The sequence below is a fragment of the Sorex araneus genome, chromosome 1, assembly GCF_027595985.1.
Source record: "Sorex araneus isolate mSorAra2 chromosome 1, mSorAra2.pri, whole genome shotgun sequence".
NCBI lineage: Eukaryota > Metazoa > Chordata > Mammalia > Eulipotyphla > Soricidae > Sorex > Sorex araneus.
The window spans coordinates 211,890,191-211,908,955 of record NC_073302.1 but is presented as its reverse complement, the minus strand read 5'-3'; the positions used below and the strand labels follow the sequence as shown (position 1 = coordinate 211,908,955).

General features: G+C 45.3%; 1 protein-coding gene across 4 annotated transcripts in view; it reads right to left on the bottom strand.

Annotated features, from left to right (window-relative positions):
• The window catches only part of GTDC1 (glycosyltransferase like domain containing 1), a 427,297-nt gene extending 414,661 nt beyond the window's left edge, over window positions 1–12,636 (bottom strand). For all 4 annotated transcript variants that reach the window (XM_055145858.1, XM_055145876.1, XM_055145886.1 and 1 more), the window contains exon 1: window positions 12,549–12,636. The gene's annotated coding sequence lies outside the window, so the exon portion shown is untranslated. The remainder of the gene's footprint in view (window positions 1–12,548) is intronic.
• Window positions 12,637–18,765: the final 6,129 nt, after the last annotated feature.

Genomic DNA, 18,765 nt, shown 5'->3' with positions numbered 1-18,765 from the left:
TTTTCCTATGGCTACTATCGCACTACAATGGAAGAATTAAGTAAGTGCAACAGAGACCACATGACCCAAGAAGTCTAAACTATCTACACTTTGGATGCATTAAAGTTTGCAGACCCCTGGACTAGAGGATTATTTAGTAAGCAGGTAATATACAGAGATCTCACTACTTTCTGACTTAATTTCTTCCATTCATTTAACCAATATTTTGCAGAGCAGGTATAGCACTCGATACAGCACTCTGGGTACAGCAGTCTGGTACAGCACTCTGCATCTATTTGGTCCAATCTCATCTTTCTCTAAGGCTGTGTTTCCTAAGTAATACCATCTTGTAATACCATCTCTTGGGCTGGGATGGGAGGAACACACAATGTAAAGATCAAGGGACAGGTGCAGTAGTAGTCTTGAGTCTAACTGGGGAACACTGTTTCCTTAACAGCAGACTTGGGGCGAGAAGGGATGATAAATCACAAAGGGACTCTTTCCTGAAAAGGGGCAGTAGTTCAAATAAGTTGGGGAACCTCTGATCCTAAAGATCGCTACTGCCCTTGGCCAAGAGAGAACAATTCGTCCAGCTCAGGTCAAACTCTAGCTCCCCAACTTCGGCCTCCCCGAGTTCTGGATACCCACTTCCCATCAGCCACTGCCTGCAGCAGGCCGACTATACTAGCACCAGGACCAGTCATCTGTTTGGCCAAGTCTGGGGTCACACAGCTGTGAGCTGCGCATTTCTACTTATTTGCTAATTTTTTTTAAAAGAGAACATGTAAACTTTCCAGTGTGGACTACAGTACTACAGTACTAAAATACAGTACTACAAATGTATTTTCTCTTCTTTATCATTGAAAATCTTTTATCTACCTTAATTTATTGTAAGAAACAGTATTTAATATATCAAATGTGTCAGGTATTAATCTATGGTTTATGTGATCAATAAGGTCAGCCGCAGTACTTGCTTCCAGGAAGCCAAAAGCTTTACCTAGAAAGTGAAGAAGATTGGCACTCCAAGCCCTGTGCTGATCAAGGGTGAATTGGATTTTCTCTTGGAAATTCTTGGGCAGTGGGCTAAGACAAGAGTCTTGCTGTGTCTAAGCGATGGCCAACTCATGGCCAGTCTTACAGCAGCTCTACCAGCGGCCTGCCTGAGCAAGAAGCATGTGCTGAAGGCCTTTGTGAATGACTTAAGTACTCCGACTTTCTCCACTCTTCCTCCTGATCACAACTGCAAGTTAAGTTCATGGGTGTCCTTTCATAGTCAAACCTCAGGCCTATGCATCTGAGCTCAACCTTCTCAATGGTTGTTTGAGCATGGTTTATACAGTAACCAAATAGAAGGGCACAATAAACTGTATTTAGATGAATTTCCCAAACTAGGAAAATCCATCCTAATACAGCTCCAGCAACTATCCCACAAGGGACCCAGAGCAGGTTCCAAAATATCCTTTCTCCTTTTCCTCTCCATCACTGCTACTTAGCCCCAAGTTTCTATGTCTCTCCACCTAACCCTACTAACCACCACCTCAAGTCACTTGGGATGCTGAAGATAACTTCTCACCTGAGCAGGTTCAATTCTTGCTTCTATTAAAGATTTTTAAGTCCTATTTCTACTGTGAGGGGGAAAGCAACCTTATTTGCCACTAATGGATTACAATGAAGAAATGCATTTGGCTAGACTTGTAGGAGTCACAACATAATTCCCCACAGGAAGATGTTAATAGCCCACAATGGAGGTGCGTTGTACTATATATTCATATAGTATATTCTTCCTATTGTAGGTTGAAACACACGGAAAAATATTATCAAGTGTCAGGGAGACTTTAGAATGCACAGATTATTCTAGGGTAAAGCCTTCCCCAAAGTATGGCAATTTCATTTTCACCAAAGTGAATTTCACTATACACACCTGAAGTGGTGTGCATAGTAACTGAGTTCTAAAAACTGTAAAACTAGCTCACAACCAAATGGTGAAAAAGTTGAATGGAACGGCCTTTAACTAGGTCTCAATTCTGGCAAGTAAAACAGGGAACATCAACCTTAAATACAAATGAAAATTATTTTTAAAACAAACACATAATCCCTCTGACCACTTGCAGAATAAACAAAGTCAAAAGCATATCTTTAAAACCAGGAAAAGGTAAGAAATGCATTAAATCCATATTTCACAGGAATTCTCAGATTTAAAAGGTCTCAATCTCATTCATTTAATGATCCGAGCCCCATTCCCTCAAAGAAAGTTTTCAAACTTTTGTTTATTTGTGGGCCACACCCGGCTGGTCCTAGGACTCGCTCCTGGCTCTGCACTCAGGAAACTCCTGGTGGTGCTCAGGGGGGCATTTAGAATGCCAGACATTGAACCCAGGTCAGCTGCCTTCAAGACAAGCACCCCACTTGTCACAGGATCTCTCCAGCCCTTTCAAACTTCTCTAATACCAAGACTCCTTTGTGTTCTCCTTTGAGGAAACTCCTAGAAGCTTTTGTTAATGTGAGTTATGATCATCAATATTTACTGTATTGGAAATAAAATGAGAATATCTTAAGTATTTATTAATTCACTTAAAATTTTAATAACATATTTAATGTGACAAATAACATTTGTCATTTTGTGTTAATTTTGTGAAAAACTTTCCTAAAGGAAAAAAAAAGCCTAGTGACAAAAATGACACTGTTTTATAATTTTTGCAAAATCCTTTCATGTCTAGTTTAATAGAAGACAGCTGGATTCTCATATCTGCTTCTACATACAATCTGTTGTGATACATTGTTTTGCTTGAACTATATGAAAAAATAGCCTCACACAAATATGTAGTGAGAAAAAAGGAAGTATATGTTAATATTAATAGTCTTTTTAAAGAGTTGTGGATGTTCTTTGATACTACACCAAAACTTAACAAGGAGGAATTTAAAGGTCAACAGTAATTTGGAATTTTACCTCAGATTAACTCTTTCATACATGCTACAAAAAAAAAATAAATTTTAAATAAAGAACTTTACCCAAAACTTTGTAATGACGATCACTTTGAAAATACTGTTATATTAAGTTATTTAGCTATTTAGACAAAATTATGCTGAAGTCTGGCAATAATATTTTAGCAAAAACTCATTCAGGTTGGGCCTGAACGGGTAGCACAGCAGGTCAGGCACACCCAGTTCAATCCCCTACACAATGTCCAGCCAGTCCCTGGGAGTGCTCCCTGAGCACAGAGCCAGAAGGGAGCCCTGCACACTGCTGGCTACAGCCCGAAAACCAACCAACCAATCAGAAGCACTCAGAGGCTGGTGAGAATAGAACAAGTTTTCCAAAATTTTTATTTTCATTTGAAAGCTCACTGGAAACAAAACTCCTTAGTTGTTATCTCTGAAGAGACAGACTTTTCTTTCATAAAATAACTACTAAATAGTTAAGTCTACAGATTTGGGCAGGGGATGTCTAGTACTCAATCAATCTTTGAAGTAAAAATGATGATTCATGGAAAACGAGGAGAGCTCAGCTCGCAACTCAGAAAGTATCACATTTTCCTTGAGACAATCAATATACTCCAGCTATGCCAACGTGCTTTCTGCTTATTTCCTATTTCAACACCCAATATATTAAAGTACACCCAGATCATGAGTCGGCAAATGTAGTAACTTTCACTGCTTCCCAAAGGATGCTTTTCAGCAGAATCTGCCTTGTTTTGCTCACTGTCAATGGTCACAAATACAGCTGGTTACCCTGCCTATAATAATGAGGATACCCGCAGTTTTACCCCATTGCCTTTCTACCATAAGGATATGCATCATATATAGAAAAAGGAAAAAGTTAGTTAAACTCTGAAATTAGTTTAGACCTCATAGATCCCCAAAAGGATCTCAGTGACCCCCACCCCAAGTGGTGCTACTGTGCCCTTTTATCATCTCCCTTGTCCCAGAACTAGTCTGTCTGGCGCTCGCTTGCTCTCACGCTCTCTCTCGCGTGCTCTCTCTCTCTCTCATGGCTCTCTCTGTCTCTCTCTCCCTCTCTCTTGCTCCCTCGCTCTCTCTTCACTTTCTCTCTCTTGCTCTCTTGCTCACTCTCTCACTCTCTCACTCTCATTCTGCTCTGCTCTGAGCTCAGGGATCACTCCTGGCAGAGCCCAGGAGACCATATGGAACCCAGGGATGAATTCAGGTTGGCCACTTGCCTTAACCCCTGTACTATTTCTCTGGTCCTAGAACTACAGTCTTAAAACACTTAAAAGCTATAACTGTCATAAGCGAATCTATCGTAAAAATTGCCATACCCAAATCCATCTTATGTTGGGATATCCAACTGAAAATTTTTAGTATTTACATAAATTATTCACTTTGACCTCAAAATGAGATAGCTCAAATTTTTTCTGAATTTAAATTAACAATGTAATATTAACATTGAATGAGCACACAGACATACCATTCAATTTAATCCTGATATTAAAGAGGGAAAGACATTTTTCCACAAAGAAACAACTTTCAGTATTAACAAATTCAGGTATTACTAAGTATTTTTCATAATCGACTTAAGCCTTTACAGTATTTATTATCGTTTATGTCCATTATAAATCATTATGCTTTTATTACCCACTTTATAGTTGGAAGTTCTGAATCAAAAAGTGTCATAATCTTCCGAGAGTCACTCAATTGCGGAAATATCTATACTGTGAATACACTCCCATTTCTGCCTCTCTACTCCACATATTCTTTGTGTACATAGTTGGTCTATTGTACATATATATGGTACATACATATGTACCATAGATAGATGATCTATGTATCTACGTACAAGAGTCTTACTAGCTTGTAAATCAAAGGAGACCACTAGTTGTATAGATTTCTAATATGGAATCAAACCTACGTCGCTTGTCGGAGGAAGGAAATGGGGGGAGGGGCACACCTGGTTTTACTCTTGGCCGGGCTCAGGAATCACTCCTGGTGGTGCTTGGGGAAACATACAAGGTGCCTGACATGGAAAAAGGGGTCAATCACAAACAAGGCAAGGGCCTTACACCCTATGCTACCTCTCCAGCCTCTAACCTCCTTCTCTGGAAAATAAGTCTATGACTGGAGCCAGAGAGAGAGTACAGTGGGTAAGGCACCTGCCTGCACACAGCCGACCCAGGTTTGATCCCTCGCACCCCGTGGAGCCCCCAAAGCAGCACCAGGAGTGATTCCAAGTGCAGATCCAGAAGCTATCCCTGGGCATCACCATGTGTGACCCAAAAACCAAAGGAAAAGTAAGAGTGTAATACAGGCAAATGGTTCAATAATACACATTAATTACCAAGCAGCACTTATTCGCATCTAATAGTTAATACATTTAAGATTATTCTTCTTCTTTAAAAACTCAATGCAAACAGGTGATATCCTCAAACTACAGATAAGAAAATGGAACTCCTAAAAGAGTAACTTTCCCCCAGGACACACTCTCCTAAAAGGGCAGAGTTAGGAATCTGTTTGGACTAACTCATTGGTCACACTGCCTCACAAGGAGATTCGGGGAATGGCCTAGAGCAGCTCCTCACGAGGTCTGGACACAGGCGGTTGAGATCATACCTACTCTGCCAGTGGAATCAAGATATGAGTCATCTTGTCTCTCAAAGACCAAGAGGTGAAAAGAAAGTTGAAGAAAGCTGAAAATAAAGAGCCATGGTTCACTGGAACTTAAAGCACTTACAGATAATATTAAAGAAAAAAATAAAATTCATTTGTGGAGGTGTCATACCACACACGCATCTGTGTCTGTGGTTAAGTTTGCTTCCATTTAAAAAAAGAAAATAAAAAAAAGCCTAAAGGAAATGTCCTGAGAGCTACAGAGGCCATCTACTGATTGCACAGTTACTCTCAGAAGCCTGCAAGCTGGGAACGCCGCAGACCATAGTAAATAGCAGCAGAAATCATATTCCTAAAACTTTCTTAAACCCTAATCAATCACATCAGGATTTATTAAACACTATGCCCCGGTGTCTACTTCTACCTCAGGATCTCTATTTACAACATAAAGCTTAAACCTGGAGGAGGACATGGAATCAAGTTTGCCCAACAGAGAATCCATTCGCCCGTAGAACTTGCTGGAACTCAGTATGTAGCAAGTGTAGACATCCTGAGATTGGACAGAGGAGTGTGGCTTTAATTTCAAGCAAATTGTATTCACAAGGCGCCTCCACACACACTTGACAGGAAGGTGACAAAATGGAAGGCTGTGGTGTACCACCTAAAAGGGCAGGCAGTACAGGGTCGAGATGAGCAATTACACTTGTCACAGAAAACCACAGGCCGGATTCCCTCTGTGGCAAGGGACAAAAAAAAAAAAAAAAAACCACACAACTACAGAGCAAACTTTACCATCTCCCATCGATGATTTCTAACACAACCAAAAAGAATCCCAGTCTTGTAATGTAAAAGCAACTGACAGATATATCGGGGGGAAGGGAGGGGAAACAAAATTAAGGTCATGTCCCTTGACATGCATCATTTACACCAAGAATCCCCCCCACTTATGGGAATTAATTTCATGTACCTCATTTCATTCAGATAATTGAAGTTTTCCTTTTAGAATGTTAAAGTGTTTACCTCAACATAATTAGTAAACTGTCCACTTAAGAGATACCACTACAAAAATTACCACCTCCTCCTCTTTATATATACTCATATACTCCAACTATCATTAAAAGTAGGGGATTTTGGCCTTCACGGGAAATTTAGTTCAAAAGTCCTTTAAAAATTAGCACAAAGAAATTCTACAAGAAAAGTTATGGTCATTACCTTTTTAATACAGAGTGTTTGCATTACTTGTTTAAGACGTGGTAATTTGGGTGTCCTGTACAAGACTACTGTTCTGAAACCAAATTAAAGGTTTAGACTACTAAAGAGTTTGATGGCTTGCCTCAATACAATAACTGGAATTGTATGGAGAACAAAATCAAAGAGGTCTCTCTTTTTTATGAGCAGGCATTTAAGGGTCTTTTAATGAGAATTTACTCTTTAGTATATAATTACTAATGAACAAAAACAGGGCCATTAAACTCACTTCTTTATAGCACCATAAAACTTCTATGTGTACAAAATATAAAATAATATATACTTATTAATCAAACTCAAGAATAACTAAAATATGTAATAATCTAACAATACCTGGTGGAAATTTCAGCTCATTTCTTCTTAAGGAAAGGTGCTGCCTGATAACTAATTCAAAATATCTTTCTAAGGGTGTGCTTAGAATTTAGAATTCACAGACCTAGTACTCATGAGAGCAATGAAATGTCTAAACTTCTTGTGTGAATTTTAAATCTCTGGATGAACACTGGTTTCTCATTTGATAACTAACTTACTAATTATCTATAATACAGATATCAATTCTATGGGCTGGAGTGATAGCACAGCAGGGAAGGGTGTTTGCCTTGCATGCGGCCGACCAGGGTTTGATTCCTCTGTCCCTCTCGGAGAGCCCAGCAAGCTACCAAGAATATCCCGCCCGCACGGCAGAGTCTGGCAAGCTACCTTTCGCGTATTCGATATGCCAAAAACAGTAACAACAAGTCTCACAATGGTGCTGCTCAAGCAAATCGATGAACAACAGGACGACAGTGCTCCAGTGCAGTGCTACCTTCCCTTCCCATCAATTCTATATGCTTGTCAATTCTATGTTTACCTCCTCTTAAGCGCCAGGTATTATACTGAGTGCCAAGGATACTACTGATAATAGTGCGGATTCAGTCCCAACACAGTACAGGACAAGCACAGGTAACCAAAATATATATATTTTGGAACCCAGGTGTGTAAGACCCGGGGCTGAGACCTCCAAGCCTGCTCGGATCGGGACTGGGCCTCTTCCGCCCAGATTTTCCATTTTCCAGTAGCTAGGCTGTCACACCCAGGGACTGCCCCCGGCGCCATGTAATCTCACCAACGGCCGACATCCAGAGACTATAAAACCAAGCTCCCAGAAGCTTATAGCCTAGTTCTCCCTCTCGGAGAACCTGGCAAGCTACCGAAAGTTTCCTGCCCACGGAAGAGCCTTGCAAGCTCCCCGTGGCATATTTATATGCCAAAACCAGTAACAATGATGGCTCTCTCCCTGACCCTGAAAAAGCCTCCAATGCGGCACCATTGGGAAGGACGAGTAAAGAGAGGCTGCTAAAATCTCAGGGCTAGGACAAACGGAGACGTTACTGAGACCACATGAGAAATTCAATGATCAACGGGATGATGATGATGATGATGATGACGATGATGACGATGATGATGATGTATATATTACCCGTCCCTGACTCCACAAGAACAGGTAAAAAATATATATAGCTATGGGAAAGCAGAACAAGCTCAAGAGTAAGTGAAGACAGGGTAGAAAATCAAACTTGAGATACCATTGAAAATGAATAAAAATCACTTACGTGGTGACTCAGCTAGGAAGGAGAGTTCTATCACAAAGTTGTTAGAAATAGACCAAATTAACTGGATGGACGCAGGTGTCTTACAGTTCCCAGTGCACACAGAAGCAGCCGCTCACAAGGGAATCACATGGGCTCAGAGAGGCCGGCTCTCCCCAACCTGTGGAGGCCTCCTGCGTGCAGTCCACAGGCAGCATCCTGGCTCTACAAGTGCTGCTACTGTAGAATGGATGGAGGGACTCTAACCACCCACAGTGGAGAAGAGCAGGTCCCAGCTGCCTGAGGGGCAGGCTGGCAAGGGAAGGACACAACCAATCTGCAGAGGCTTAAGAGAAGCTGCCAGGTCCAGGGGGTACGGGATACCAAAAGGAACTAAACAAGAGGCACATCTACTCCAGCACTTCCTAAAGAAGTCCTCTTTGGCCACCTTTACAGATCAGCATGCAACAACAACAACAACAAAAGCAAACTGGTATCTGTCTGACTGAGGAGAACCTGATACTCTAACTCTTACTGTCTGATTCAATATCCTAAGTTCATGGCAAATCTACAGCAAAATATTCTGGTGGCCTACCTATATTTCATTATTTCTCTACCATAAACTCTGGGTAAGTACCTGAAAAGGGAAACCATGCAATCCAACAGAGTCCATTCCAAGTGCAACAGCAAACCATACACCTCTGGCAGCAGGTGATGGTTGGGGCACAAGAATTTCCAAGTCTACCTCCTGAAAAGGAGGGGAACCATAATATATTCCCACTCTTGAAGATCAACTCAAGAATCTCTGACAAGACTGCTTTAGCCTTGATTAGACTGGATATACAAGCAGCCATCAAGGGCCAGAGGGCACAGCGGGTAGCACATTTGCCTTGCATGTGGCCAACCTGGTTCGATCCCCGGCATCCCATATGGTTCCCCGAGAGGTCCGAGTAATTCCTGAGCACAGAACCAAATAAAATTTAAAAAAAAAAAAGCCATAAAAATCGATAATGACAAGGCAAATACCCTCCCCGCTGTCCTATCACTTTGGTCCCAAAGCATGATTTTAGTTCAACAGAGGTGTTCTAGCAAAAACATGCAAATAAAGGTATGGGCTTTCCCACATTCACAGTGAGTAATAAGTTTAAGAGTGAATGACCGTTACATTTCAACTTTTCTGAAGTATTTACTACTGCTACTTCTTACAAAACTGAAATTCTGCCTAACAAATGATTGGACACAAAAATTTTAAAAAGTTATTTCAAACCCACAATCATCATCATGACTTTCAAGCACATGACCATGACTAGCTTTTTAAGCTCCCTGAACAACAAGACCGAAGCAAAGCACCCACTACACTCGGCACCAGGTACAGGCAGGAAAGTAGAATGCATGGCCCACTGGGACCCCCTCCTGGGGAAGCAGAACACTCAGGAGCAGGCACACACACCCACATATCCACCTTGATGCTAACCGAGGCAGCAGAGATGCTAAGAATTCAACCCTGGCCAGATCCAGACTTCAGAACTTTTCCATGTGAAACACACTAAAAAGGGATGCTAGTGATGCTGGAATCCAATCACTACATACTGAAGACATGTCCTCTGGTATCGAGATTATTTATAGACAGCCAGGCATAGAAACAGTACAGCGGGTAAGGCTCTTGCCTTGTATGTGCCTGACCTGGGTTCTGTCCCTGGCACCAAGTGTAGCAGGTTTTCTGATAATGTTTCAATCTTACTGTTCATCCCCGCACAAGTAATGAAGGAACAGTGATGGCAGGTTTCAATGTTGGTCCACAGCTCCCTGGTTCTTCAGTATTTTCAAAAGCCTCTGTAGCACCTGTAGTTCATCGATTTGCTCGAGGGGGCACCAGTAACATCTCCATTGTGAGACTTGTTACTGGTTTTTTGGCAAATCGAATACGCCACGGGGAGCTTGCCAGGCTCTGCCCTGAGGGCTAGATACTCTCAGTAGCTTGCCAGGCTCTCGGAGAGGGACAGAGAAATCGAACCCGGGTAGGCCGCAAGCAAGGCAAATGCCCTACCTGCTGTGCTATCGCACCAGCCCTTCAGAAGCCTCACTTTTGAAAGTATTGAATAATAAAGATGCTCAAAAGTTATTTTAATGCTTAAAAAGTTATTTCAAACTCACAATCAAAGCTAGAAATAGAAAGATTTATTGTAAAGTAGAAAGAAAGGAGAAAACCTCCCAGCCCCAAGGGAACTCAGTGCAGGAAGTTAAGTAGCATAAACTGTTTCTTTGTTACTTATCAAGTGACAAGTATGTTTACAGAAAATGCTAGGATTATACAGGGTGGTCTGTATAGGATTATACAGTTTGAGACATGTGGATTATCTACGTGGCCATGGGCCTCTTGGGTTATGGTCACTGCCCTAAGTACTATCCGCTGTCTTCTGAGCCTAATATCGGGGGCAGGATCTATGGTTTTGGAAAAGTGTTAAGTTTCCCTTTATCACAAAGAACCCAGGAATCTGAAGGAGTGTTGAAAACGTAGGATGGGAACAATGAAAAACAAGACCGCTCCAGCTGCCAAGGGGAAACTGAGGCTTCCTCTTTCACTACCGGGAAGGATCCCTGCGTTCAGAACCAGGGCTACACGCTGGGGGGTGGGGGGGCAGTGATTACATACAGCATAGGACTCTTGAAAAGTAAATTCCCAGGAATCTGCATAAACCATCTGAATCAAGAATCTATTTTGTGATGAAAATAATCACTAAATTCCACTTTGTTGCGACGTGATGTTTGAATTCACAGAATATAAGCCTGGCCCAACTACGAATGAGCTATATCATTTGTACCTGAGAACAAATCACACACTAGGGCGTACTGCAGAAAACAAATTCTGGTGCAAGACTAACCACTGGAGAGACCTAAACTATCTCCTTAAGTCTTGGTTCACTCAGTCAAGTAGTTCTGTTCCTGCGAGATCACTGCTAGAAACTTGGGCTAATGTTTCTCTGGAAACACTGGCTGCACTACACCCTGGCAAATGACAAGTTCTGTCCTGCGGTGGCCTTTAAGTTAATAAGCCAAACGGAGCAAAGAATCCATCTCAGCCCAAAGTTGAAAGAGAAATTCACTCCACAGTCCGAACCCCTGGGGTCCAGCTGGGAGGTCACTGCCCGGTTCCGACTGCATTGCATCCCGGGAAGTCTCCCACCCGACCCGCGATCCTCCGACCCGCTACTAGCCAGAATCATCAACTCTGAGCCGCTCAGGGGAGGGCGTACACTCGAGTGGGAGCAAAGGGGCAGCCCCCCTGAAACAGGACAGTCCGCCCTGCACCTGGGGTGGGGCCCTGACGGCGACATGCCAGTGAAGTCGGCAGGTTACTGGGTGCCATAGAGTGGCCCCACGGAACTGCACTCACTTCGCAGCGGCGCTTTGGGGAGGCCTGGAAACCCACTTAAGGGAGAACCTCAGCTCCCTTGGCAAGCCCCACTCTCCCCACCGCACCCCGGGGGAATGCCGCCGCACCCCGAAAAAGCCTCCTCGCGCGGAAAGCCGCCGCCGCCTCGCCCTTTCCGTTCCCCACTGCGGCCCAGGTGGAGGAAACGCGCGTCGAGCTGCCCTTTGAACCCAGGCGCCAACAGAGGGCCGCTCGGAGCCCAGCGCGTGCAGTGACAGCTCGGCCCGCACAGGGGAGGCGCGGGGAGGGGGCTAGGGGCGCGGGGCCTCCGGGCGCAGGCAGGTGTCGGGGTCGCCAACTGGCGCTCCGTTCCTGGCGGGGTGAGCGGGTCCGGGCTGCAGGCCGCGGGGAGATAGGGCCTTTGCACAGACCGCGGGGAGACAGGGCCTTTGCACAGGCCATCCGGCTCCCGCGCCAAGCCCGGCTGGGGCGGGTCCCCCCGGGAGAGGGGGGCGAGGACGGGCCGCGGGAACGCGCGGGGGGCACGGCAGGCCCGAAGGGGCCCGCCCCCGCCCCCAGCGCCGCGGACCCCGCGCGTGCGCGCTCCCCGCCACCCCCCGCGCCCGGCCGGGACGCTGCGCGCCCACGCGGGGGTCGGGGGGGGACCGCGGGGCCGGACGGCGGGGGCGGGGGCGGCGCGCGCCCGGGAAGCGGCCCGCGGGGACTCCGCGCCGCGCGGCCCCGCGAGGCGGGCGCCGGGGAGGGGAGCGAGGGGAGGGGCCGCGCTCCCCGCCTCCCGCCAGCCCGCCGCGACTCACCTCCTCCTCCTCCTGCTCGCTCCCTCCTGGCCACCGGCGCGGCCCAGCCGGCGACGCGCTGACGCCGCCCCTCCCCCAGCGCCGCCGCCGCCCCGCCCCGTCCGCCCGCCGTGGCCGCGGCTCTGAGCGGCGGGCCCACGCCCCGCCCCCGGGGCCAGGCCCCGCCCCTAGGGCCAGGCCCTGCCCCTGAGCCAAGCCCCGCCCCCGGGCCCAGACCCCGCCCCCTGCGAGCCGGGCGGACGCAGCCACGCTGCCGACTGACCGACCGTGCCCGCCGCTCCGGCTCAGGCCCCGCCGCGCTCCCGCACCCCCGCTGCCGGACATCCCTTGTCTGTCCCTCCTCTCCACGGGACCCCCGGGACCCCTCAGCTCTTTCCGCGCTCTCGTCCCGCCGCCCGAGTCCGCCCCGAGCTCAGCGCTCGCTCCTGCCGCTCCCGCGGGCCGGACTCTGTGCGCTCGGCGGGTCCCCCCTGCCGCGGGGTCCCGTGCTGCCCGCGCCCCCTGCCCCCTCCCTCTGCTCCCTCTCCCCTGCCCGCTCCCCCCCCCCCGTCCTCTCCCCGGCGCCTTCCGCCGCCCCGACCCGGGGGGCTGCTGCACCTCTCCGGGTGAGCAACGCGCGCCCCCGCCCGCGCCCCCGCCTGGACCGTGTCCTGCCCAGACCCCGCGAGTGCGGCATGGGCGCTGCGGGCGGTCACTACATTCGCGACCCCCGCTTCACGTTGAGTCCCTCAGCATCGCGAAGCCAAGTCTTGGTGACCGCTTCTCACCTGCACGGCTGCTACTGCACTTTCTGGGTGCGACGGGTACCGACTGACCAAGTCTCCTGGGGCGCGCGGGGCGCACGTGGTGGTCGCCTTTTTCCCTGAGACCTAACCTCTCTCCAGCTCGTGAAGCAGAAAGACCATCCGCAGCCTTCTGTTCTCTGCTTCCTTACCTTTCAAATGAGGACTTTTCCCCCTTTCACCTTCAGGTTTCTGTGACTCTTCGTATAGGGAGATTTCTAATTAATTGGAAGGGACCTGTGGGTTAAATGTATCAGGCCAGACCAAACAAAAACACAACGAAGTCTAGTAACTTCATTTTTAAAACTCAACTTGGAAGAGTCAAGCAGTGGCATGAGTTAAGAAACACACCGAAATAAAGAATTAGATTAAAGCGTTGGAGTTAGATCCGCAAGTATTTTAAATTATGTGAGTAAACATTATTACCCTTAAACTGAAGAGTTAAAACTATCTCCCTTTCAAAACAAAATCTACACTATTTTGGATCGTCTAAGTTTAAAACCATTGTCGAATTGAACAACAGTGTTACAAGCATTTGAAAGCCTAATAAACCATCTGTCCATCCACTTTAACACAAATTGGGAAACAGAAAAGTATAGATGCCAAATACTGAAAGAGAGGGTTCCTGATTACTAGGACATGAAACTCGTAAGCCCTGTCCCACAGACCACGCCAGGATAGGAGAGACTCCAAAGGCAATCACTGCCATTGTATTCCTTCGGAAATAAGATCCTGCCATTTTATAATTCAGCTATCAAGTCCCTAATATAAAGAAGCTTTTCTTTTTTGCACTTTGCAGAGGAAACGCTTAATATCAAAAGAGTAATTTGCTTGCACCGTATTTCCCAGACTAATGGGAAACAAAGGCAGGAGTCCAACACAGACCTCTCTCTTCTCACATGCCTGCCGCCCAGGACTTCTGGTTCTGCTGCATGAAGTTACTCTACATCTTTGACTCTGCAGCTTGGCCTCCATGGTCCAATGTATGAGACTGAACTTGGCATTAAACTGAAGGTATTGCCGTGAGAGGACATTTCATTCCCACTGGGTTTAAAGGATTCATATTGCACAAGTTCATCTTACCCAGTCAAGGTCTTTGCAATGCAGATCATTCTAGCCAGGCCTTTGAAGCTATGTCCCAACCAAATACATTTATCCTGGGAAGTGCCAAAAGTTGTGTGTGACTGTAAGAATTAGGAAATCCCTGTCACCAAGAAAATTACTGCCGTCCTGGGGAGGTAATGAAAGCAAACATTAGAAACTATTTACCATTAACAAAGATTCAGTTATATGGGCTGTGGAGATAGCATCAACAAGGGACTAGCATGTACAGGAACCCAATTTTGATCTCTGGCACCACAAGGCTCCCTGAGCACCGCTGCATGCTCTGGAAGCACCCCAAGGACTGCTGAGTACACCCCCTAGCCCCAGCAGTGGTGTACACAAGCATCATGGGATGGCCCTGGTAACGCCCAGCTGTCCTTGGATGCCAGCAGCCTGCATAGCACCACCTGCCAGGGCATAGAAACCTGATCCACTTGGCTGAGGATTGCAGGATGTGGTGGCGCCAGCCCCGCCCACCCTCTCACCCCCACACCACCCCACCCACTGTCACACACACCCACTCACCCCCTCAACCAAAATCTTTTTTTCTTTTTTTACTTTTTGGCCACCCCCAGTAGTGATCAGGGCTTACTCCTGGCTCTGTGCCCGGGGATCACTCCTGACAGGGCTCAAGGAGACATATCTGGAGCTGGGGGTCCAACCCAATTGGCTGCATGCAAGGCAAGCACCCTACTCGCTGTTCCTACCTCTCACCCCAAATCTTAAATTGTAAAACATCCATGTGAATTAAAGAAAGACTTTTTTTTCTATTTGTCTTTACTGAAAAAAAAAAGTTTTATTACAGCTTATTTGCAATGTAGTATAGGAGGTTTATACACAGAGGTAAAATGCTGTACCACCTGAAACGTAGAGTTTTGCAAATTAGCATTGAGTCAGTAACTGTCTTTTCGTTTTGTTTTGCTTTGTTTTAAGAATCCAAATCTTAAGATGTGCTGGTTAAGGCATTTAGGGTATAAAGGAAGGAAGGGTGGAGGGAAATTGACAATGGTGATGGGATGGGTGCTGAATCATAATTTGCCTAAAACTCAATTATAAATAACTTTATAAATCATGGTGTCTTAAGTTGAAAAATGAAAAATAAAAGGATCTATAGTTTGGGTTCTTTTGTTATTATAGATTAGGCTAACAGTTATAATAGTTTCTATTTGTGGTTTGATGTAGATACTAACTGTACCCTACAACCAACAAAGTGCTCAAGAGTCCTCACCACTGTCCCTCTGTCACCTCCAGTACACTTACCCCCCTTGTCCCCGCCCCATCCCTATTGCTGGCTAATCTGTTTCGTTTTCGTTGTTGTTCTGGAGTGATGGGGAAGGGGGGAGCACCCTTACCCAGTAGTGTTCAGGGTTTACTCCTGGCTCTGTGCTCAGGAATCACTTCTGGTGGTTCTCAGGGAACCATATGTGGTGCGGGATCAAACTGGGGTCAGCCACATTTTAGGCAACCAAGGACAAGTGTTTGTCACTGTTCAATACAGCACATCCCCTTATTTTGTCTGTACCAAAAATGAGACAGATCATCCAAATACTGAATGTTCTCTCTTCCTTCTCCTTTTGGCCAATTTTGATTCACATAGTACCCTTCAGTTCCATTCACTTTGCAGTAAATTGCATTATTTTTATCTCTTCTTATAGCTGTGTAGTATTCCACTGTGTGGATGTGCCACAAGTTCTTTATCATTGGCATTCGGGTTATTTTCATATCCTGGCTATAGTACTAAGTGCTGTAATGAACACAGCACTATCTTTTCAAACTATCTTTTCAAACTAGTGTTTTTGTACTGGGAATAAATGCCAAGAAGTGGAATCACTAGTTCATATGGAAGTTCTACTCTTACTCATTTGAGGAATCACCATACTATTTTTCATATAAGCTGATCCCAACAATATTGCATCAACAGTACCCTGAGCTGTTTCCAGTCTTTTGATGTGTGTCATTCGCACAGATGTGAAATTATATCTCATTGTCATTGGATTTGCATTTAAGGAAAGACTTCTAAAAGTACAGAAAAAGCAAAGATGAAATTTGGACTAAGCCAATAACATGGGAGAAAGTGTTAGATAAAGATGAATCAAAACACAAGGGTTATTTCAGAATAGTAGAAAATCAGGCTGAGTGATAAGATCAACTCCTTGACAGAGGCCCTGAATTTGAACCTGAGAAATCTCTACGTGATCCAAAAGGAGAAGAATTATTCTGGAGATTTAGCATGGACAGAGAGGTATGAATAAAAATATCAGAGACATAACCTTTTCAGGTCTGAAACAGTCAATGAAATTTAGAAACAATGTTAGACAGTAAATGCTCTTAAGGAAGAGATTTGAGTTAACTGCATATACATAGAGGTCAAAGGAGAGTAAGAAGACCAAGATGACGTACTGATCGCGCAGTTCAGTAGCAACATTCATAGACCATAGCACCTGAGAGCCGAAAGAGGATTTTCACTCAAAAAGCAATAGCTGCAGAAGGAAACAAGAAATTTTCCTTAGACCTCCCCTCCTAGTCATTACATCTTCATTCCAGAAACCTTTGGTTTGCTACTCAAATCACACTGAAGTTAAGAATGAAATCGCTCACCCTGTCATAGGCCCTATGCTGGTGTTTTATGGTCGACCTATTTTTATTTCCGTTTCAGCCCTGCTGATGTAAAAATGCTCAGTGGTGCAGTAGATAATGTTACAGTCAGAAATAAATCAATAAGTGTTTGTTAAATACATACCAAATGCTGTTTAGCACTCTACCAGGCCTAGAGGGCTGGAAAAGTATTAAAAAGGGCCTTTGCCTTTCAGAAGCTTATAATCTGGCTGGGGAAAAAATGGTCAATGCTTTTGACACAATAGAGAATAAATGACAAGGGTGAATAGTGAGGAAAAACCTGTGTGGACTGTAAAGTGTGTTTTGATAGAAATAGTGAAGACCAGAGTTGAATATATTGCGAATACTATAGATGGTCCAGAGTGTTCTGCTTCCACTGAGTTTTCATTCATCTTTAAACATTGTCCTAGATTCTAAAGATAAGCAGTAAAATAAAAAGCTTCTCTCGTGGTGCTTGCCTTGCAATTGGGAGAGACAGAGGAACAAATGCACAGGCAACTCTCAAATAGTGATAAGGGTTCTAAAGAAAACAAATTATGGGCAGGTTCCAATAAGTGTCTGGAGAGCAAGTTCGGCTTTCATAGGAACATGGAAAGAGTGACCAGAATGAGAGAAACCATTCCATGACGCGTCATCCTTTCAAACCTGCTGATGCAAAAGTGCTCACTTTCACAACACAGAAGGACAGATGAGCCCGAATGAGCTGGTGAAGAGCCTTGAGATGGGGGTCAGGCTTTCTGTTTTGAGCTGAGAAAGACCAGTGTTTACAGAGTGAAAAGGTTCCGGGAGGAAAGTAAAGGCGATATGCAGGGAGGGGCATTCACTAAGGACAAGTAGGTAGGAGGGATTTAGAGGTCAGATTAAAATACAGATATCTGGAAGATTAGTCACTCTGGCATTCTGGATTAGAAATAGGAAAGATTAGAACCTGAAAGACCAGATGGAAGCCCGAGAGATAACAGAGACAGGAGGTGACGTGAAGTGGCGTAGACAAGGTTGGGGGCAAGGTTAGCAACAAGGAGAAAATGTCAAGATCAAACACTGGATATTCATGGGGGAGGGTAGGTAGAAGTTGGAAACAGTAAACTCACTGTTACAAACACAGGGAAAAAAAACAAGAGTACAGATGAATCTACAATAATAACAAGTTAGTAGATTCCTAAGCATCAGTGTGGGCCCCAGCACCTCAGGACTGAGAGTACCCCATAATTAGGCCTGGGCCACTGTCAAGCTCCCAGAGTAAGGCAAAGTATTGCCATGAGTGTACTCAGGGCCTCCTAAGCACTGCTGGGGAACACTCTCCCCACGAAAGTATAAACTAGTATGTATATGTAGCACTGCGCTATAGCACTATCGTCCCGTTGTTCATTGATTTGCTAGAGCCAGCACCAGTATTATCTCCATTGTGAGACTTGTTTTTCCTGTTTTTGGCATACCAAATATGCCACGGGGAGCTTGCCAGGCTCTGCCGTGCGAGCGGGATACTCTCAGTAGCTTGCCAGGCTCTCCAAGAGGGACAGAGGAATCGAACCTGGGTCGGCCCCGTGCAAGGCAAATGCCCTACCTGCTGTGCTATCACTCCAGCCCATAATATCAACAGAAATTATGTCATATGTGGCCATCTAGGAATAAGTTTCCATAGGGTGGGTAGAAGTGAGAACTTGAACTTTATGAGAAGGAAGAAGTTAACTTTATAAGAATCTGTAGAATTTATT